The sequence below is a fragment of the Apis florea genome, unplaced genomic scaffold (assembly GCF_048593485.1).
Source record: "Apis florea isolate Af1SG1 unplaced genomic scaffold, ASM4859348v1 contig_1914_pilon, whole genome shotgun sequence".
Taxonomy (NCBI): domain Eukaryota; kingdom Metazoa; phylum Arthropoda; class Insecta; order Hymenoptera; family Apidae; genus Apis; species Apis florea.
The window spans coordinates 263339-286507 of record NW_028256504.1 but is presented as its reverse complement, the minus strand read 5'-3'; the positions used below and the strand labels follow the sequence as shown (position 1 = coordinate 286507).

The 23169-nt window shown below is 31.0% G+C and overlaps 1 protein-coding gene and 2 long non-coding RNA genes across 15 annotated transcripts in view; 1 reads left to right on the top strand and 2 right to left on the bottom strand.

The window, feature by feature from the left end:
* The window catches only part of shaker (potassium voltage-gated channel protein Shaker), a 254960-nt gene that overhangs the window by 139627 nt on the left and 92164 nt on the right, over positions 1–23169 (top strand). The window lies entirely within an intron of this gene.
* On the bottom strand, positions 14926–18792 carry LOC147658566 (uncharacterized). Of its 3 annotated transcripts, XR_015294295.1 has the most exons (7): positions 18319–18792; positions 18009–18234; positions 17377–17647; positions 17212–17290; positions 16936–17066; positions 15537–16584; positions 14926–15451 (listed from the first exon to the last, which is right to left on the bottom strand). It is a non-coding gene; the product is annotated as an uncharacterized LOC147658566 (long non-coding RNA). The 3 variants fall into 3 exon arrangements; XR_015294294.1 differs by having other exon boundaries at positions 15537–17290; XR_015294297.1 differs by having other exon boundaries at positions 15537–17290; positions 18009–18228.
* LOC116414365 (uncharacterized) lies at positions 20800–22688 on the bottom strand. Its single transcript, XR_004224876.2, has 2 exons — positions 21909–22688; positions 20800–21139 (listed from the first exon to the last, which is right to left on the bottom strand). It is a non-coding gene; the product is annotated as an uncharacterized LOC116414365 (long non-coding RNA).

The window sequence follows — 23169 nt, the reverse complement described above, 5'->3', positions numbered from 1 at the left end:
GAATTTGAATGGTGGATATTTGGTTTATAGGTGCTTTATAATATTGTGATTTATTTCTTGATTACGTTTCTTGGATATTTCCGTTAAAACGAATCCGTAAGGCATTGATTTTCATAGATATGTATTATTATACGATAAGAATTTATAAGAATTTTTTAGTATTAAGAAATTTAGAAAATAATTTTTAGGAAACGTGAAGAACGGAAAATGCATTCTATAACAAAGAATTTATTTATAAACATCTTTATTTCACTTGAAATAATTACTCGTTTCTTTTTTCTACTCCTTTTCAAATAAAAATTTTCCAATCTCATTCGAAATTATCTTTTTCGACATACGTATTTCAATCGATGTATTTAAATTAGATTTCCACATCGGGGAAAAAAATGGGAAATGACAGAATGGGAACAAAGTAATAATTTATAATATAAAATCCAATATTTGATTAATTGATAATACTTTAAATACAATCTGTTCTTGACAATTGGTCTCTCTCTTTCTTTCTCTCGGGACATACCCGTCAAAGAATTAAAGTTCATCATTCGTGTCTCGTACCAACGGTATCAGGTACAACAGGAGTAGCATGGTACAGGGAGCATAGTGACAGATCGAAACCACGACGTGGTAGTAGCGTGTCAACGTCGAGTTCAATGCTGGCTCGAATTCGTTATATTCGAGATTCCAGCCACTGTCACCTGGCAATCACCGATATCGAAGCGATGCATCGCGCTGATAATCGCGTCAGTATCGGCGATGCCTCGAGGCTCTGACCTTCGCCAGATCGATCGTAATCGCGGTCGTAGTAACGCTCTTTTAATAATTAATCATTTTATTTCGTCCCATCGACGCGTTGCTTTCTATTCCTTGCTCAAGGAAAATTTAATATAGACGGTGTAACGTGATTCTTGAATTTTCTTTTTTTGTAATCTAATTAATAATAAGACGAATTGTTTTGAATTTTCGTTTAACATTCATTTTTGTTTCTCACAACAAATTTATTATTATAATTTTATGTTCAGTAACGAATTTTTCTTTCTTTTCTTTTTTTTTTTTTTTTAAAAATTCATATCGTGTAGAATATAAATTTTTCTAAATTTTTGCTTACCAACGTTTAACGTGACAATTTTTCTATTCTTTTTCTTTGTTATTTTTATTTTAAAATGATTCTAAATTCGATATTTTGTGTTTAAATCTTTTCTAAATTTCTGCTATTTTTTTTTTTTTTTTTTTTTTTTGCTTATTTAAATTGTGTTCAATGAATTAATACAATTTAATGACTAACTTTGTTTCACTCTTTTTAATTTTTACTTTTAAAATTGTCTGCTTTATGTTTAAATTAAGTGATCAAAAAGTTAAAAAGATCACTCAGAGACATCTCTTCTTCGATGGATAAAGTATGCAGTCAAAATATATTCGAATATTTATTATTAACACGAAAATTTTACAAGTTTGCATATATGTAGAGCATAATAGGTCATATGTGAAACAATTTTGGTGGGAGGATCTCTTTGAGAGGATGAAATCACTAAAGTTCCAGCATTTTGTATCAAGTTTTGAATACAATTTCGCCTGGAAATTTTTTTTACCATAGGGGAGAAAGAGAGTACTAAAGTTGAACATTTCATACATAAAAAGTTTTACCTCGCATCATTATAAAGAAACTTTGAGAGTTAATTTCACTTCCCTAAAATGATATTTCGAGGAAAAAAGAAAAATTGCCCCATATATAATCTATTTTACATAAAATTTTACTAATAAAATTCCATTGGAAATAAATTTTCCTTTTTAAATTAAAAAAATTGCAAAATAAAAATGTTTATTTCTATATCGACTTTGCGTTAAAATATAGATAAATTAATAAAATTATTCGTGATAAAAAGAAAACAAAAAAATATTTTTAAATTTTGTAAAAATATCCAAATGTTATAGTTTCAAACAATCAAAAAGCATTTTGGTTGATTTTAAATGTCGTGGAATTAGATTTCAGTTAGTTTAGATTTGCAGCTCCTAAGGATTGCTAACCATTTGTTATTTACTTTGTATTTCATTAAACTTAATTACATTCAACAGGATTTGGTTAAACAAAATCGACATTAAATAACTTTGCATTCACATTTATGTTAAATTTAATTTCAATCTTTGCTTATTTCATGGAAATGAATACAAAAATTATTATTATTTATTCGTATAATTCATTTATATGTTAATTAATTATAAAAATTATACCAGAATTTTATCTCAATACAACGAAATAAAAAAAAGAACCAGAGAAATATTAATTAAAACGGAAAGAAGTCTAGATCTATATTTATACCCTCTTTTCTTTCACCAGAAAAAAGAAAAGCCGTGAAATGCAAGAGGATAGACGAGAGATATCTTCTTGACTTGTTTTTGTCGAATTGAAATATAAATGCGAGAAATAATTGATCAGACTTGATCCCCTAACCTATTTCTATGCCATGTCAAATGGTAAATATTTTAAACTGTTTCCAGTTTCATTGAAATTCACCCCTACGACACGTTTCTCGAGAAATCGGTTCTCCGCAAAACCGATGGATTAAATAATTAATCATCGTCCTTCTTTCTCCTTCTCCTCCATGTAACTCGTTGATTTTCTTCGCCTCTCTAGTTTACAAAATTAAACAAATTTAAAGGAAAATAAATTTAAGAATTCAAACGAGAAAACTCACTTTATGAGAGGAGAATAGTAAGGCAGAAGTCGGGTCGCACTGACCTCCATTATTTCATTATTTTATTCCTCGTGCGTTTTATTTCTTAATTTACTACTTGGTTTCTTAATGTTTCTAGTAAAAATTTAATCCTTCACTTTTTAACCTTTTCGAGTCTGATTTTCTTCTAGAAGACACAAGACAGGATGGAGACGTAGAAATAAAATATTTTTTTTTATTATTCTTTAAGTAAAAATTGTCTTTTATAATGTGGATGTTCGGAGTAAATCTAGAAAAGCTAAAGAAAATTTTCATTTTGTAAGAATTCTTAATTTGTTCATATTAAAATATTAATATAAAAATATAAAATTGAGGGAAAAAATATTATAATTGATATAATGCTGTAAAAATTAAAAATAAAAAACGTATAATAAAACAATGTATATAATTACTTAAAAAAAAAAAAAAAAATAGAGTAGTCCAATTTGAAAATAGAAATAATATAATTTTCTTTCTAGATTCATATCTCATAATAATAAAACAATAAAACATCGATTATCCAAATTATCAATTATAGAATGATTCAATGGTATAATAAATGTTTGAACAATATAAAAAGGAATAAACTAATTTATTTTCTTAATCCATTTCTCTTTTATGTAATAAAAAAACATTCACATTGAAATTTTTTTCTTTAATTTTGTGACACACAATCTTAATTCTACCTGACAAAAATTATTCCAAAAATTATTCATATCTATATATATATATATATATATTATAATTATACGTAAATTATCTTTTATTGTCTCCCAATTACTTGGAATAATCGACGTTCTAAAAGTTCAGAAAAGTTCTATAATCGTCGTGAAAATTGGCTTGACGATATATCGTCTCATCACCCTTTAAGAGATTAAAGTGTCTCTAATGAGAGAATTAAAATGATGAGGGAAATTACGGTACACGAACAACTCGGTTATACGAAGCCCTACTGTCTTCTATTTCCATGCTACGACGAATCATAAATATTTCAAACAATGTCCCTCCTCGTTGCCGCTGCTCTTGTACAACGTCCTCGAACGACTCTCACTCGAACTGGGTCTCCGTTTGACAAGTTTCAGCGTTTCACGGTCAACCGAATCTCTCTTCCCGCTCGTGGCGTTTCGCGCCTGTTTAACTGCAACCAGCCACGCTCGCGAAACTTATTTAAAATTAGGGAAAAAAAAAATCCCAATTATAAATGTTTTTGTAAATTGATATTACATTTTGATAATTGTTAAATAATATTATTAATTGATTAATTACATATTTTTTTTACTTTTATTAAAAATATAAATTTGAATCAAATACTATTGGACAAGTGAAGTAAATATGTGAACAGATGATTGATTTAATTGGTAGCAAAATAGACAAGATATTTCTTCTCGAAATATATAAAGAAATATATGTTGTATGTTTATGCAATACGTTTTTTCTTATTTTCATTTATTACATATTTATCAGCTAGCATTAAACAAATCGTTATTGTAAAAAAAAAAAAAAATAAAATAAATAAAATAAAATAAAAAACAAATTGGAAAAAAATAACCAGGAATCGAATCGTCGATATTTTTGTTGCGTATTTACATTGCAACTAGAAAATAAACAATTTTTATTATTCGTATCTTGAACATAATAATCTAATATTTTATACATATTATTTTTTTAAACTAAATGGAAATTAAAAAATAAAATAAATAAATTACATCGATTTTATGTAAAATCAAATTTTTGTGTATTATGTCTCTTTGCAAATTCATTATACCACTTACCATAATCGAAGAGCCAATTATCCTTTCTTTGTTAGATTCTCAGCAAAATACGTTAGCGTTTAAAAATAAATAATCTCGATGATAATTAAAGGAAAATCGATATTTCATTCATCACTGATTTTTATCGAACGACTAATTTTACCTTCGTGACGTTTTTCAAATCTCGAATTCGTCTTTTCGACGAGTTTCTAGGTGACGTGGTGAATATTTGTCGAGGTGAATCGATGAAAAGAAAATAAGAGAGAAAGAGAGAGAGAGAGAGAGAGAAAGAGTACTTTTTATTTGTCAAAATAAAATTTCTGAAACGAATGGATAAATATCGACGTTGTTGGATAATGTGGTCGTCGATGAGCGAAGCTTTCGAAGTTAATTAATCTTCTAGAAGAGAATTTTTTTTTTTTTTTAAATTTATCGATTATTTCTTTATCCATATAAGATAAGTGGGACAGTAAAATTTAGAGAAAAAAATGGCGACCGAATTTTTTTCTTTCCTGTCCTACATTTTTCGACATATCTTTAAAACAGTTTAATTATTTTTAATTATTTCAATTTTATTGTAAGTTTAATGTAATTTAATTATAACTTATTAATTATAACGTGCAATGTCTTTGTACAATGTTGTATTTGAAAGACATCTTTTCAGGTTTGATTCTTTCAGGAGTCAAAGCAAATTAAAAAATGTCTGTTGAAGTTTATTTATTGGATTATATAAGAAATTGAAATATCTCTTTTCTCTATCACACTGTGACTCTGCCTTTGTCTCGCTTCATTTAATACAAACTTAAATTGCTTGTGTAAGTCTGAATCTCGGTAATATTTGCATTTCTTTTAGACGGAGAAATTATTTCAAATAATTATTTTTTAATTGAATTTGAAATGAAATCAATTAGAACAGAGCAATGAATTATTATCAAATTAACATCGATATAAAATTGAAGCAAAAAATATAATTTATCGTTAGAAAATTTTTTCTGATCGGGGTGTTAAGTTAAATTGCCAATCTTTTTTTCTTTTTTTTTATAATTAATGAATTATTGTGGATTGGAAAAAGCGAAGGATATTTTTTTTCATTTGATTTGAAACGTAATATTTTTTAATAAGGAAAGAAATGAAAAAGATTTATATTTCCAATTATAATAAAATTTTATATCTCTTTAAATAAAAATTCCATCCTATCGTACATTTTGCATTTTTACATCTTCCAAGAAGATTCTTACTTTCATTGATGCTATTAAAATTCTTAACGTAACTTTTTAAATAAAAAAAAAAAAATCCCATTTCCTCAACAGCCGAGTTAAGATTCACTCGAGTCTTTTATCAAAATTTCAGATTTTTCTCCCCCGTCTGATTCTTTCTTAACAGATGAAATATCTCCACTAATATTCCACCCTACTTTCCTCCACTTTTCCAAAATTTTCTCATTTCACTTTTATTAAATCATTCATTCAAATCTTCGTTCTCGTTCTTTAATCCCTTTCTTTCAATAGAAAAAAAGAAAAAAAAAAATATCCTCTTAACACCTTTCAAAATTGCGAGCAAAACGAATATTTAATTTCGAGTAGCCAAAAGTTAAACGATCCAAGTGTCTTCCTTGCTTGACAATTTCGAAAAAAATCGCGAGTGATTTCTCTCGTGGCGACAAAGTGTGTCGCGTGCTCTTTACAGAGAAGAACAATTGATTCCGTGGAACAATCGCAGCCATGCGAGCTCGTTTTCTCGGACGAAATTTCGCGGAGTAGACGTTGGTCCCGCGCGATTAATTCAACCTTTGCAAAACGAGAGACGGAAAGGAATCGTTATTGACCATTCGTATCGAGGAAGAGAAACAGGAGGGACGCCATTCTTGGTAAAAGATAATATCGAGCTATTTCGTTTTCGTTCCCTCTTTCCTCGTGGCTTCTCGCATTATGCCAGCCAGTGTTCAATACTGGAGGAAAATTGGCTCTCTATTTGAAATTTAAATAACGATCTTTTGGTGCGTGGGCGGTGTACGTATGAATATAGAACGTACAGAGTGTCTTTGGTGCATGGTAATTCTTCAAACGTGGAAAATATACCATATTGTGAAACGATAATGATTTTCGATATGAAATTTCGTCTTCGAGAAAATTGATATACAGAAGAAACATGAATAGATGTAGAAGGTTAGGGTTAGATATAATGGCACAGATTCGTAACTTACTTTGAATTTTCAGTGTAATGTTTGACAAGGATAGTAAATATGTGTAATAAGATGTAAAGGAAGAAGATACAATTACAAGGATTCAGATCTCACTATTCGAGTTGGAAAATAATCCAAGCCTATTGACGAAGATAATATAAATAAATATAGCGAGAATAAATAAAAAAAAAAGTATTTAAATTACAATAAATAAAGTTCGTTGCGTTGTGTACGTTAAGCTCAATGTAACCTGAGTTTTCTGAGAAAGATGGTAAATAGATATAGCAAGTATAGACGGAACAAGGAAAAGTATAGTACTTAACTTACACGCTCACGAGTTCAACGTAATCTGAGATCCTATTGACAGAAATAGTAAACAGTGAGAGTAAGAGAAAGATATAAAACAATGGTATATTGTTTTTCTGCTTCGAGATATAAAATGAAACATCCAATTGTAAAAGTTTAAATTTTTACAATTTTCATTTCTCTAAAAATAAGATTTTCTCGATGAAAATGAGTTCAAACACGACATAAAAATTTCGTATCAAAAATTGTTATTCTATACATATTTCCGACTTATTTTTACACGAGGCCTAATCGTCTCCTTGTTCGACTTACATCACGATTTTAGTAGTACACTCTGTATATATCTGGAACGAAGCGACAGACAAGAATCGTGTTATTGAACAAGAAAATTCTTAGTTTTCAAGCGATTGCTTCGCTTCATTAATCTTGATATTTTTCCTCCTATTTTTAAAATCTTTCAACTTTTTTAGAACTTTTATATAACGATACAAGGAACTATGTAAATAGTTGGCGCCCTTTGTCTGCTCGTCTCGACTAATTAATTCGCGGTGTGCGGAACAATAAATATGGCTGTTGGGACAAAGACCAGTGTGTGATGCGGAATTATAAATTCACGGGGCAAATTTATGCGTCGAATCCCGGTGACAAAGCGGCGGGAAGATCGAAGCATGCTGAAAACAAAACTACTCTGACCCTGAATCCTTGAAGGACATTGGGAAAACCGATGTTTAATAGCTCAACTATAAATAAACTCGCGTTCGTTCTAAGTCGTAATCGTAAACCAAATATCTTTCTCGTTCAAATGGACAACTATTTTTGAAAGAATATATTTTGATCATCAAAATTGTACACGTGAAAGGATACGATTTTATTTTAACAAGATGATGATCCTTAAATTTGTGTAAATACATGAACCAAAAAATTAAGTTTAGTTTAAATTATAAAATTGTTTATATGCAATAATAATACATTTAATTTCTTGAGATTATTATTTTGGATATAGTTTGGAGAATTATAATATATAATAATATATGTATAATAAATATATGTAATATATTAGTTTCTTTTGGTGGCCAAAACAAAAGTTGCTGTACAAAAATGTCGGATAAGGCTTGTTTATTAAGTTAAATGAATCGAAATTTTTATACATCAACTTTTGTATTTGTTTTAGCCTTTAGAATTCTCTTAAAAAATTCTACGAATATTTTAACACTCTATGCACGATTTAACCTTTATATTAATATCCACGTAGATAGATACTCGATAATTAAACATAAAATTAAAAATTTATATTCAAACTTAAAGTTTTATTACTAGAATATTACTAAAATTAAAATAACGTTGAAAATCTTCATTACTATCCATTTTGAGGCCTGTTTTAAAATGCATCGTCACTGGTAACACGTAGAATATCTTGTTTCAGAATTTTAAGTAATCCCTTATAATTGAAGCACGTTTTTAATTGATATTTAATCGCTTTCCAGTCAAGACATTCAATAAATAAGACATCAGAGAGTTTATCTCGATATTTTCCCAAGATTGAGGATTTTTTCTAATAAATTTACGATCTTCTTTCTTCGCTGTGAAAGCAAGTAACAGGATTTCGTTAGATTAGAAGTTATTCTACGGATAATGTTCTTGCATCGATCCGAATCGTTCATGGCACTATTCAAGCAGAGGTAGAAAATTATTTGAAGCGAATTAAAATTAAAAAAAAAGTAATTCGAAAACACTTTCATAAGCAAAATATCTTACTCTATTTAATATTTAAGTATTGTAAGTAATTTCTTATTCACTTTTTATTTTTTAAAATAAATTTTTAAAACCATACACTTTTATTTCTATTTCTAAAATTCTATTTCTTTACGTATTCCCCATCAATCAGAGAAACGAAAACGCGTCAATATGGATTTATTCAGAAAGAATAATAACGTACAGGGCGAGGATGCAGCTGCGATCATTAATACCAGAGTGAATCGAGTATCTCGGTTTCTCGTTACGTAGAGAAACTTTAATAGTTTCGTTCTTTACGACACACTCGAAACTTTGTGCTCGTAAATAAAAGTTCAAAAGTCTGGGGGAGGGGGCACCAAATTAAATTAGATCGCTTAATTTCAATTTCCGAAATTCATTCTCTAAACACTGCTTCCAAAGAATCCTCGAAATCCCCCAAATTATAATATATTTTTTCACGATGAACACAATGGTAATAAAAATGGTAATAAAAAAAAAAAAGAAAAGGTTAAAATATGATAAATCGTCATAATTTATAAATCGAATCTGTATACTTCGCAATAACAAAAAAAAATTATTTACAGAAAAAAAAATTCATTGGAATAAATATTTTTTTTTTCCCAAAGAATATTATTAATGAAAATACATTTACTTACAAGAATAAAGTAATAATGAAATACGTAGTAACGTAAATTAACACGTTTCAACAAACTCACATTTTTACGAAATGTTTATTTAGTTGTTTCTAAATTAAAAATTAGTCGAGCCACGCTGTGCAGATTAACTTGTATTGGCCAGTTAAGGTATTAAACTTTATTTTATCCGCTGTTACGTATATTTACGAGTGCTTAACACGTTCGCCATCATGTCCATGTGTTCATATATATACTTTTTTTTCTTTTCAGGGACCAGCATCGCATATGTTGTGCATAAATTGCTCTTTAATTTTACGATATTATGATTTTATTTTTTCATCTTTAAAATAAAAATTTGATCTTGCAAAATGTTTTCTCGATGCCATATTATTCAAATTCTTGTTTCGTAACGAACAATGGAAAAAAAAAAAAAAAAAAGAAAATTGTTAAGAATCTTTCATGAACGAAACTTGACCCCAAACATATATTTAACGTATTCTCTCCGTAATATTCTCGAAAAAATCGAAACTCGAATAAATAAATTTGTAATATCCACATAAACGCATCAAATTAATTTCCCAATTAACAAAAAAAAAAAACCCCTCGAGTTCAACGATCGTCGAACATTTAAATTTCCTCGAACGAGTCGAGTCGAATTAAAAAAAATAAAGGGAAGGGAAGAAAAATTCCATAACGATTATCGGCGTTCGATTGGCGCATCGCGGCAACATTTACGCCCCAAAAATCGTTCCCTCCTCGAAGGAACAATCGTTAGTGGTGTGGCCGTGTAGCCAGCGCGACGTGCAACGAGAGACGAGAGGATGGTGCCTCAGTTTGGGGGCGGACCTCGGTGCAGGATGATATATCCGCAGCAGCGGACCAAACCAACCCCCACACACACACACGACAACACCCCGTACGCGCTTCTTCGCCACCCCCTTTTATCGCGAGAAAGCCAGTGTCGGCAGTGACGGATGAAACGTGGCCATAGTTCGAGCAGTATAATAACTGGGAATAAGAATCGGTGGAGGGATCACTTTTCGGTGGGGACCAAAAGTGGAAAAAAACGTGGATCGTTTCTCTGCTGATTCCTTCTCTCTCGAGTGGTTGGTCGAACATCACAAGGTGTGGGTGATTGATGGGGACGTGGCTGTAAAATATCTTTTTATCGAGTTAATCGGACTACTATTTTGAAATTAATATTTTGTTCGGTTATTAAAGGAATTATAAAGTTTTAATTTTGATCGTACGTTTCAAGATGAATAACAATACAAAATCTCGATATTCACGATGTGTAAATTAGTAAAATTGAAAATTTCGCGAATAACTTTCGCGTGTAATCTGTCCAAAGGAATGCATCGTTAACATTACAAAAATCGATATTTTGCTCTCATCAAATACACAATCAATTATTCTATTTCCAAGTACTCGCTCCTTCCCTCGTAAACGAAAAAAGAAATTGCGTATCGTATGTATGCCTCGTTCTCCAACAAGGTACGAAAAGTTATTCGAAATTGAATGGTGTACGGTGTCCTAGGTGTGATAAAATCGCGCCAACTATAATCCTCGAGGATATTCTCCCGATTTTTCGATTGAATTAAACGGCCGAGCCGCATCGATCCGGGGCAACTGCCAACTGCTCCTCCGTATCCCTTCAAATATTCCCGTCCTCAGCTTCTTCTTAAATATTCGGGCCGCGTACGAGGGTAACTATTATTAAATGAAAAAACGAGGATTCGATCGGTGGGCCGTTCGACAGCTTTTTCCATACTGCAGGCTTGACCTTTCGAGCTGTTAAGCACGTCTCTTCCGGTTCACCCAGAAAGAGAGAGACTCTTTTTGCATTTTCCTCTCTTGTCTTTATTTTAACGGGGACACGAAGAAATAAAGATTCCACTTTTCGCTTATCGATCGAGAAAAAAAGGAAGAATTCGAAGAGATCGAACGTGAGAATAATTCTACGAAAAATTGAGTAGAAATTGGGCAGAGAGATATTGCGTATTTATAGGATCATTGGTAAGAAAACACATTTGTAAAAATAATGCTAATTTAATTCGCGGACGAATAAAAGTAATATGCTTCACGAGCGGTTTTACATATTTATTGAAATGCTTATCAGGCCAATTTTGTACAAGAAAAAAAAAAATGATTGAGGTTAATTTATATCAAATTATAAGTACAACGAAGATATTATAGTATAGAGATTGTAATTAGATTTCACGATGATCGAAAACCTATATAAAATGCCTCACCACGTTTCCTCGCCGCATAAATCGAAACATAAGTGCGGATCCGCCGATGCACACGTGTACACTCAATGTTGGCAATGACGTTCACTCCGAGACCTCGCGCGGAATCTCGTCGATTCGCATCCTTAGAATCCGTCTCCATCCGGAAGAGGAAGAGGAAGAGAGAGAGAGAGAGAGATTTCCGAGGAGTCGAAATTTAATTGCATCCTCGAGAGATGATACGTGGCGCCGCATTAATCCGCGATCTTTCCACGGCGAGTCGGGGGACGTGCGACCACATACAGATTACCCGCGAGAGGACTTTTAACTTCTCGATAGAAATAACCGAATGTTGTGTATATACGTCTCTCTCTCTCTCCCCCTTTCTGTTGTGTGTGCTGAGCGTCCTTGTCCCCGCTGTGTGTCAAGCTGACCGGACCGTTGTACCGGATGATGGATTTACTCTCGATTCGGCTATCTCGGCCGGACAAGTTTCAGGAAAACTTGGTTAAACGCGGCCTCGCCTGTTACCAGTAATTGAATTCGAGGTCAGCTCGTCGTTCGAGAACACTGATAGTTAATTGCGGCAGACTTTGTATCGCGCCACCTATTCAATTTGGTTTGTAACTTCTTGTTATGATCTGATGTTCAAGCACGTTTTTTTTTAGGTTAGGTGCGTTTCTTGGATATTCGTGGAGATCGAATTCTTGTTTATTATCGTGTATTATTTATGGTAATTATGTGTAGAATTTCCAAAGTGTCGAAACAATTATTTATTTTACACGATAGAATTGAAAGTATTCAAATTGTTGTTATTCGATAAATTGATTCAAGTTGATCTGATCTGATGTTCAAGTACATTTTTCTTAGGTTAGGTTTCTGTGTTATTGGATATTCGAGGAGATCGAATTTTTGTTTATTATCGTATATTATTTATCTATCGAGACAGTTATTTATTTTACAGAATTGAAAGTGTTTAAATTGTTGTTACTCGATAAATTGATTCAAGTTGATCTGATCTGATGTTCTGTGTTATTGTGCGTTATTTGGATATTCGTGGAGATCGAGTTTCTAGGTTAGAATTTTTGTTTATTATCGTATATTATTTATGGTAACGATATGTAGAATTTCCAAAGTGTCGAGATAGTTATTTATTTTACACAATTAAAAGTATTTAAACTATTCGATAAAATTGATTCAAGTTGTGGTTATCAGTCACTATCAATGATTGCCAAATTCGAATAATTGTAATTCGATTTTCATGATCACACGAGAATCAATGCATCTTGTTAGATCGTTAATTTGGATTTTACTTTTTTATTTCTATTATTTAAATAACTGCAAAAAAATACACGTGTTTTTTCGTGTAAAATCTTCACTTTTTTCACTATCGTAGATAATCAAATAGGTAATTATATCATTAGAGAAAGATAGATAATATCTTTTGAAATTGAATCCAATGTCACTCTTCTTATAGATCCATACCGTTAACCATTCACTTCGACAAATATATACTTCTCATAAAGCGTACTTGCGGATCCTGAAGCGTACGAAATATGTAAAATACTCTTAAAACGAAGGTACACCGTTAGGCATATTTGCGACTAGGTGGGATAAAATCGTGGCCTCAACGAGGCGGAAGATAATTACATCTTACGATCGAGTGCAGTCGAAATGCGCGTCCGTGCATTAATTCGCGGCAACAATGGACGCGGCGACGCGTGCTCCCTCTGCTTTCTATTCTATACGTAACCGTTAATCCGCGAAATTTATTGGGCACCACTCGTTCCATCTCTGATAGGATCCCCGATGGAACATGCGGGACAAGGATACGCCCCCTTGTGTGTTTCCATTTGTTTGCACAACTCTCGACTTTGGCACAGTTGTACGAGCCGTCGTATTTTAGAATTTTGAGAATTTCCAAAGTTTCCTCAAACTTTGTGGACGATGATAAAATTTAGAACGACGCGAAAGTTTCGGGACAAATGTTTGCACACGCGGTCTTTGATAATAAAAAGAGCGTGGGGCAGGGCTCGTCGAAAGGCGCATTCCGTTGGTTGGTTACTCGATGTTTTTGAAATACTTTACATCGTGTCTTGCAAAGGGATTCATAATTCGGAGTCTTCGATAATTTGTTGAAAAACTGTAGACGTGAGATAAAGATAAAGAAAAAAGAACGAATGCCTGTTTGACGATCTTTCGTCCTTAAATTCTATTCTCATAAAATCGTATTTTTTTTTAGAGTAGCCATTGATCTATATATGTTTAAAGATTCAAAGATTCTCTTCGGATTTGCTTTCGAGAATAACTTTTCCTTGCAATAATTTCAATTCTCGAGAGTTTTAATACGAACAAAATCGAGTCTCAACAATTATTCCTCGATAATTGTGAAAGTGAAAGTTATAGTCTCTGACTACGAAAAGTATTCTTAAGAGCAAACTTTGCGAGTACTTTTTCTCGAGAATTTCCTTCGAAAGTTATTTTTCGCCAGTTCGAAAAAAGATTCTCGAAGAATGCAAGAAAAATACTTAAATTAACTATCTTAGAAGCACGAAGAATCATTAAACTCTTAAAACTTTCGAAAATTATTATTTAATAATCGCAATGAAAATGCTTACATATATATGATATATGTATATTATCCGATTAAATTGCAAATGATATTACTCGAGAACCAATGTTCTACGCAACAACGCGACTTATTTGAAACCTTGGAAACAGATTCGAATTGTGAAATCAAACCAAATTGTCTGGTAAAAATTTTTGAAAGCTAGAAGGACGAACCGATCGTAAATTTCTGTATCGTACACGGTTCTGACCGAATTGTAGATCTCCTTGTATTTCATGCTTATCCCAATTTCTGGTGGACCCATATTACTACCCGTTAACGCGATAGAAAAATAAAAAAAAACGTACACTCGACAATGTCTCTTTATTTCTATATATATTTATTGCTCGAACGGATATAATGACACGGATCCTTGCGATCGTTTTAACGTTATTTACGCAGTTAAATCCTGCCAAAAGTGGGGATTGCCAACTTATTCGATCGATTATATTATTTTTACCGTGAGACGCGTGTAATGCGGGAATAAATGTTCGAGAACTTCAGTTTGTGTACCGAGGAATCGTATCTTTAATATTATCTTCGAAATTGAGATTAAAAAGAGTCTGGAAGAGTCTGTTTGATTTATGGACCGTGTTTTCAAAAATTATTAATTCGTTTATAAAATTCATTAATCGGGGAAAAAGGATAGAGATTCTCGAATACAAATGGCAAAGTCGAATGAATCACTTTGGAAAATTTTATAAATTTTTATAAATCTTTTTCAATCAACATCTTATATCATAAAACTGTCAATCAATAAAAATGACTTTAAATATTCTTTAAATTTTATTTTCATTACTTGTATATTATTCAACTTTTTCTCCAAATTACATACATTTGCAATTTTTAACAAAATCACTAATAACTTTGAACACATTTATCACTTTTAAACTGAATCCTTTGTCCGATATCATTCAAATTAATAAATTGGCAACGACGCAAGGGAATTATTCTCAAAAAAAAAAAAAGAAAAAAAGAAAAAAAAAAGAAAATGAATATCACGTGTCCCCGAGGAAATCGTCTGTTTCGACCTCGAGTTATAGTCGACCTGGCATGAAATTTCATAGCAGAGCCATAATTGTCTCTAACTCCGCGAACTCCTCATCATTTATCGACGACGTTATCGCTAGCAGTCACCAGCTAGCTGAAATCTCGTTCGCTGAATTTTGGTAACGCAATGGCCAGTGTACCGTGCATTTGTCCTCGAGGGACTGCCGTAAGCGATTTCACGTGCGCGCGCGCGCGCGCACTCAAGATCCATGCGAAATTAAAATGGAATCGATCCATCCCGATCTCGATCTGTTTCAACAATTTGAATTTACAATTGGGTCAACTTTTCTTAGCTCTTGTCCGATTGTGGTGCGGTAATTTAATTCGAACCTACATTTTAAACACGTACAATTTCCCAAATGGTCATCCAGTTAACAATTACGACCATTGCAGTTTCATTTTTGATGAATTGTTGCAAAGCTTATCAGCAAGAAAATTATTTTAGTATTGGTGACTGATAATTTAAGATTAAGACTTTTGATGCTGGCTAATTTCTGATTTTACGTCGATCAAATGTTATTTTCGATTAATTAATTTCGTCTGATTACAGCATTAAGAGGATTTTTTGACACTTTAAAATCAATATAATACATGATCTTTCCAACAAGTTATCTATAGTAAATGGCCAATAGACAGTTGATTTTGGATAATCAAATGAAAATCGTTAAATCTTATGTTGCAATTAATAAATATTGTTGTTACTATTATTAATATTAATTATTATTAATTTTATTAATCATTAGGCTCAATTTTAAATCAAAATCAATCATGGCAAACGTGGCTTGATTTTAATAAAATGGAACAGTAGTTATTTCAACGTAAAAGTCGTTAACATATTTTGAAAATTTTTAGAAATAGGTTAGATAGCTTGTGAATTGAAATTCTCAATTAGTATCTTTGGATAATTGTTAAAATTATATTAAATAACAAAAAAAAAAAAATATTCAGAATAGAAATTTTCTTCTTTATCTTCGCGTTTCATTCTCAAGCTAATTCTTGTTCGATTGCACATTCTTTCATTCTCGAAACATTTCGTGAGGTAATCAGAACTCGTGTTTTAAAGCAGAAGTTCTATCTATGTCATTAGCAATATAATAGTTGCGACTAAATCAAGTCAACTCGGAAAAGTTTCATGTCGATACCATAGTTAGATCCTTAACCAACCGATTGTCGCTGCGAACAGCGATAAAGGAACGTTGGTTGCACGATATAGGCAAGGCTCGTTTTTTTCCTCGGCACGCTAAAAACCTCGTCGATAAGCGTGGCGTGTGAAACTGTAACCATTACCTTCGTTTCTCGCGTGGAAGCGGTGACTCGTTGGAAAGAATACGTTCGATTTTTCAGTGATTCATTCTTAGCTCGATTACATTAAAATATATACGCTTAAAAATTGAAACAAAGTCAGAAAAGTAGTGAAATTCAAAATGGAATGAATATTAAGAACAACAAAATTACATTGGTAGCTTTGTTTTCAAGAGAAATGCATTTGCAAATCGGTCGAGTGCATCTGACTAATTTTCAGCTCGACGACATTGAATAATAATAACACTGAATAATAACATACTATTAAATTGATATGAAAAGAAAAAGTATATATTTTTGTACAATAAGTAATATTCATTCTTTATTTAGAAATTAGTCACATTAGTATATTTCAAATTTAATTTTAATCGAAAACGAATAACCTAACCTAAAACGTAATTTTGTTATTCTCACTTTTCATCTTTCTTTACCTTATTTGTATTTACAAGGGATTCCGATACATGATAGAGCGCGATTAATCGTGGTAAAGAATAAATTTCTTTCCCAATCTCGTGGTAAATCCGTTCGCAGATTATCGGCCGGATCGAAAGCGCGTCCTGCACTGTCGACGCGATCACCGTTCGTTCGAAGCGTGAAATCATGGCGGCAATTGCCGGCCACCATTCGTTACGCGTCACGTCTACATTTTTAAACGTGGCGTGCGCGATTGCAAGACTAATTGAGGCCTTGATATCGCTACGAATTACCTGCACTTTACCTCGAGGAACCCCTTTTTCTTCCACAGAACGTAGTTAATATGGATTTATTGTACAGTTTCTAGGCGACCTAAAAAAAAGAAGGAAAACAAAAAAGAGACACAGATTTTGATAATTTTCTTCACTTTATCCATTCAATATGATATACGAGTGTACCTTCTTTACATTTTTCATTAAGAGGCCTGGCTAGCCAAGTAATATAATACGTAAATATTGGATAAGTTCCCGAAACGATTTATAACCTAAGTGCCCAGATATGTCTGACTACCTCAGACTATCGATCATCACTGGAATGGATTTATTTTGAAACACGCCATAAAATTCATATTTATTTTGTTTCGATTCTTTTTCATTCGCCATATTTTTTACGATCGAACGTGGACGTTAAAATACAATATCTCTACTTCGTAACTCCACAGTTTCTATTCTATGAAAATATTTGTGATTAATAAACTGTGAAATCGATTCATAAATTTTTTATGAATTATTTTATTGAATATATAAAAGAATATAAGAAAAAAATCGAGGTATGTCAAGAACTTCTTCTATAATTACAATATTTATAATAATATATATATATTATTAATAATAAATATGATTTATATTTTAAATGTCATTTCATAAGTATTTTCGTTTAAATAACCTGAGTTCAGATGGATTCAATCATATATTTAGTTCGTTTTTCAAATTATATACTGCATGCTTGTTTATTTGTGTTAATTTTGAAACAGATATTCGTATATTTGAAATAATACTTGGCATTAATTCAAATAGTAAGAGCTACTTACTTAATCATTCTCATGTTGACAAAAGTTTCATTCAAAAAATAAATCTGCCGATTGATTATTCCTTCGCTGATTTCAATAATACATCATAAAAAGCATTATTTTAAATAACTTTTCCTATATAATCTTAATTATTCGCATGCGTATAAACAGAATTCAATATGATATCAAAACTTTTTCAACAAATTGGTCAAATATGATATTTTCTTAATTCATATAATATCTAAAACTTAAACAGGTTAGATTAGTTCAGATTTACATTAGCATTCAATATATTTTACAATATAAAAATAATATTTGTTCTTTTACATACCAACCAAAAGTACGAAGCATCAAAGAGGTTATGTTAATTTAGATTTTGATTAGAAAGTTTCAAAGAAATAAATTTTTCCGATATTTCATAAAAATACAGTAATTTACCTCATTTAATAATCAATCCAAATAAGTTAGATTAGATTTGTATTAAATTTAGAAAGATCGACGTTACTAGAAACTCGTTCGTTACGAATTCACCGTATAGTTTTTTTCGCCACGAAGTGACTGGTAGGCGGAGCCAATCGAGTAGAGCACGTGGCGCGCGTGGAACGCTGTGAACTCGTCGTGCCGCAGTTACCTCTTTCGACCTGTCAACAATAGACGTATCGCGTCGCACAATCGAGTACAAACCACTTTCTTCCATGAAACCGTCAACCGCGAAAACGACTTCGCTGAAAGTGAAATGTTTCTCTCACCTTTTCGTTATACATCGTTATACATCTGTATTTATCGTATTAATTAATAATTAAATTGGAAAGAAAGTGATCATCGTCGCTTCGTGAATCTGTCAAGAAGCATCAAAATTTTGTGTTTCACGAGTGATCTTAGTGAAAAAATAGTGAGGGAGTGTACAGTTTCGTTGCGAAGTGACGAGTTTTCGAAAAGTTCCCAGACACAAAGGGGATGCATAATGGATCGTCGGTCTGTGCGAAACGATTGAAAGTCAGGACTCGAACCGAGTCAGGGATTCATTTCTACTTGTCACAGTTTCGTGAGTTTCATAGAGGGGGAGTGGGGAAGAAGTTGCGTCAACGGGATATACGAGTTGTTAGGGAATTGTCGCGAATTGGGATCCGTTCGGTTCACTTGGTTTCGATTCAGTGGCCTTGAAAACGTCGATACCATTGGCTGACGATTCGCCTCCATTTTAAATCACTCGGTTAGACTAACGTATCCTATACCGGTTTCCCGCGTTTACCATCTGTCATAGGAGAGAAAAGGAAACGAAAGTATTGATGCTACGATAAATTTTTTCGCGAATTAACATAATCAATTGTTTCAAGTGCAGTCGAATTTCGGTAATTTTAGTAATTTTAAGGGAAGAATATTCGTATAATTTATATTAATTATTACTTTTATATCAATGAGACGAATATTTATTTTAGCTATTGATTTGTATGGCATTGTGTGCAAAATTTTATAAAGAGATAGAATATATTGCAATAGTGTTCTATTTTTAAGTGAAAGATTCAAGATATAAAAATAATTTGAATTAATTAAAAATTAGTGATAATTTATTGGAAATTAAATTACGATCTAGGTGCAACTAAATTTAATTGGAAATTTAATTTATTAAATCTAAATTTAAAGAAAAATTTAAAATTATGTGTTTCTGTGAATTTTATTTAAATTTTCGAGTGAGAAAAATTTTAATCGTCTTAAATACGAGTTAATATTTTTTCAAACATTTTTTTGAAAACCACAGGGGAAAAAACATTTGATAAATTTAATTTATATAAATGTTTTAATTTTTACGTTTATCTAATATTTAAAATAAAGTGTTTTAATATGTGAAAAGTTTAACAAATTTCGAAATGTAACTATTTATTAATTATACAAGAAAATAACTCGAATTTTAAAAATCCTCTTTTATAAAAATTAGATTAATAATTACTTTTTCTCAAAGTGTCAAAGAAAGAGAAATTCGTAAGTATTCTTTTTCGTTTTAACAATTTTAATAATTAATTCTTCGATTATTTAAAGAATCATTTTACATGATTGATTAATCAAATCAAAAAACTATATCCAAAATTATAAAAACAGTGAACTTTTATAAACTGAGTAGAAAAATTATGAAATGATGAAAATATTAATAATCAGAAATTCAAGGTTAGAAAAATCTCATTATAAAAGAAAATTGATGGAAAGAAAATTTACTTTCTATTATTATTGAATGAGATTATTAAATGCATTATTGGAAAAATGATATAATAATAAGTATATTATGATTTCATAATTTTTTATGAACGATTAATTTTTATTTGTGCCTATTTAACGTATAAACAGATAGGATATATGCAATCATTGTAAAATTAATGAAATTATAACAAAATGGCAATTGACTTTTTCTTAAAAAGATCAATAATTTCATTGCTTGTAAATAGACTAGACGGATCTTTATGCAAAATTCGAATGTACAAAAACTGATAGAATGTATATGATATGCAAAAAAGTACAAAGTATCCAATCTATATCTATAAACTTCATTTCTTTAGCCATGTTCATAAAAATTTGATTTTGCATAAAAATCTGCAGTCTACATGATGAGTCATAGCAAAAAGAAGTTACCATTTCTTCGTAACGAATATAAATATAAATGAATATCCATGTTCTTCTGTATACCAGAGAAAAGAAAAGAATTTTGTTCAAAAAATCCATGAAAAACGAAAATCCTTATTTTGGATCATCAAATGTTTCAATTAAACAAGTTTAAATTTAAAGATATTCACGATCGAGAAGCAAAAAGAAATGAATAAAATTCTACTCTCAAGGTTTTTATTATAAAGAGACTTTCTTAATTTACAGAAATTTTCGCAGTGAAAAAAAAAAAAAAAAAGGGAAAGCAAAATTGTAATCTTAATAGAGATTTTTTTTAATCATAGAGGATCGAATTACAGAGGTTCGACTGTACTATTCGTCAGAGGCACGGTGAAACTGTGGTGTACAGTGTCGCACAGAGTATCGATTACCATATCTGGACTAGTAGCTGGAACGATAATAGGGGCATAAATATTACTTGAACATTGCGGTCTACTGCTTTTACTTTCCCGCGTTACGCTCGTCGGTCCAGCAAGTTTCTTTTTACCCCGTCATCTTGCCTACAAAAAAAAAAAAAAAAGAAGTGAAAAAAAAATTTCCAACATTTTTCCATTTTTTTTTAAATTTTTTCAACGAACATCGGTTGTTCAATAAAATTAAATGTATGCTGTAAAAAATGATTTAACACGAATGTATTTACCGGTGATGGGATTAAACGTATCGCAAATTGATTCAAACGTTGATAAATAAAATTCGAATATTTTGTGAGTATTTGAAAGAAAAGAAACGATACTTTCAAATAGATTTGAAATTTAAACGAATAGATCAAGATTTAAGAAAATTAATTTTCTTAGTTATCTTTGAAAATCATTATTATAATTCTCTGATGTAAAAAATATCTGATAAAATGGCATTATTTTTCTTTAGCTTCTTTAGAAATATTGTTTCACGTTTCAACAAAACTATATTACAGACCAAACATTATTTTCGAATAATTACATTCTCGTAGAAAAATTACAGGAATTTTGTCTATCGTCTATACGTTTCAAAATAATTTTTTAAAATCTCTTATAATTCAATTATTACATTAAAAGGTTCGGTTCAATATCGAAACAAATAGATTTTCAAAAACCAAGTATTTGTTCCAAAGTTCGTAAACAATTTACGAAATAGATCAAATATTTCTCAAATATCATAAATAAATATTCATTACTTCTCATTTTAATAATATTCGATAATTTACCATTCTTCTACGAAACGAATATTTGCATTGAATTTGATTTGGATTCATAAGTACATATTGAATTTGATTCCATCGCTGGTATTTACCCAATTACAGCTCGATTATAATGATTCCTCTCTTCATTCGGTCTATCCCTCCTTCACTCTTTATTTCGTCCACGAGAAAAAGTTGACTTTAAGTTATACATCTGCGTTTGTTAGGTTAAGGCTGACTCGTGTGAACGAAATCGTCGGCCCATTAATTACGTTCTTGGCCACGGCGTAATGAGGTCGCGACTGTTGAGTGCTCTCTTTGACGGAAAGTTGCCTTCCAATGATATTTTGTAAAAGATCCTCGCGATCAGGCACGTTCGAACTACGATGGATTTCGGCTAATGGCGCTCCTTAACGTTGAGTGAGGATCAACTATTGAGTGTCGGTGTATAAACAAGGGAGACAAGGATTTATCGCGATTGTTGGGGATACCGTGATTTGGTTGGGAAGGGGGGATCGTTTTGAATGGGACAGTCGTTAGGGATGGAACATACAAAAAAGAGTGATTTAATTTGAACGACTCGAACTTTGTGCTATTAATGATCGTGGTTGTTAACAAGACTTTCGGATATCGGATCGTTGATTGAGTTCTGTGAGTTTGTTGTAATTGGTGATAGGTTAACACGTTCAATGCGGCAAAATCGAAGAGAGTTCCTGATGCTGGATATCGATCTTTTGATGATAAGTATGGAAAACACAAGTTATAGAATAGCGAAAAAATTGACGAAATTTGTATACGAAATGTGTATACGAAACGGGAATATCTGAAAAATTTTACAATTTTTACATTTTTTTTTTTAAATGAAAATAAATGATATATGATTTTATACAGTTACCAACTGTAGGAAATCTTCATGTTATATACGTTCACGTCACCCGCATTGAATGTATTAAATCAGGTTAGGTTGAATTAAGTTAGATTATATTTTATGCCAATTTTCTTTTTATTTTTTGAAAATTATTTATTTATTTATTTTTGTTACAATAAAATATATCAACAAAGAATTAAAAGATCTCGATTATAGTATTATAGTTGTTTATTTAATTATAATAAAAATTTCAAGACGACGTATTCGTATCATTTTAGATAGATAATTAATAATTTTTAAATTTTTATCTATCTTTTTATGTATCTTTTTACGTATCTTTTTATTAAAAGAAAATTTTTAACGTGTTCATTGTGGAATATGAAATTCTGATATTTTTCAGATGACAAATTTTGATATATTTTTTCATGAAAATTAAGATATACATTTTTTTCTAAATGAAGTTTATTTGAAAATAGCGATATCTATTTATCATAGAGTTGAACAAC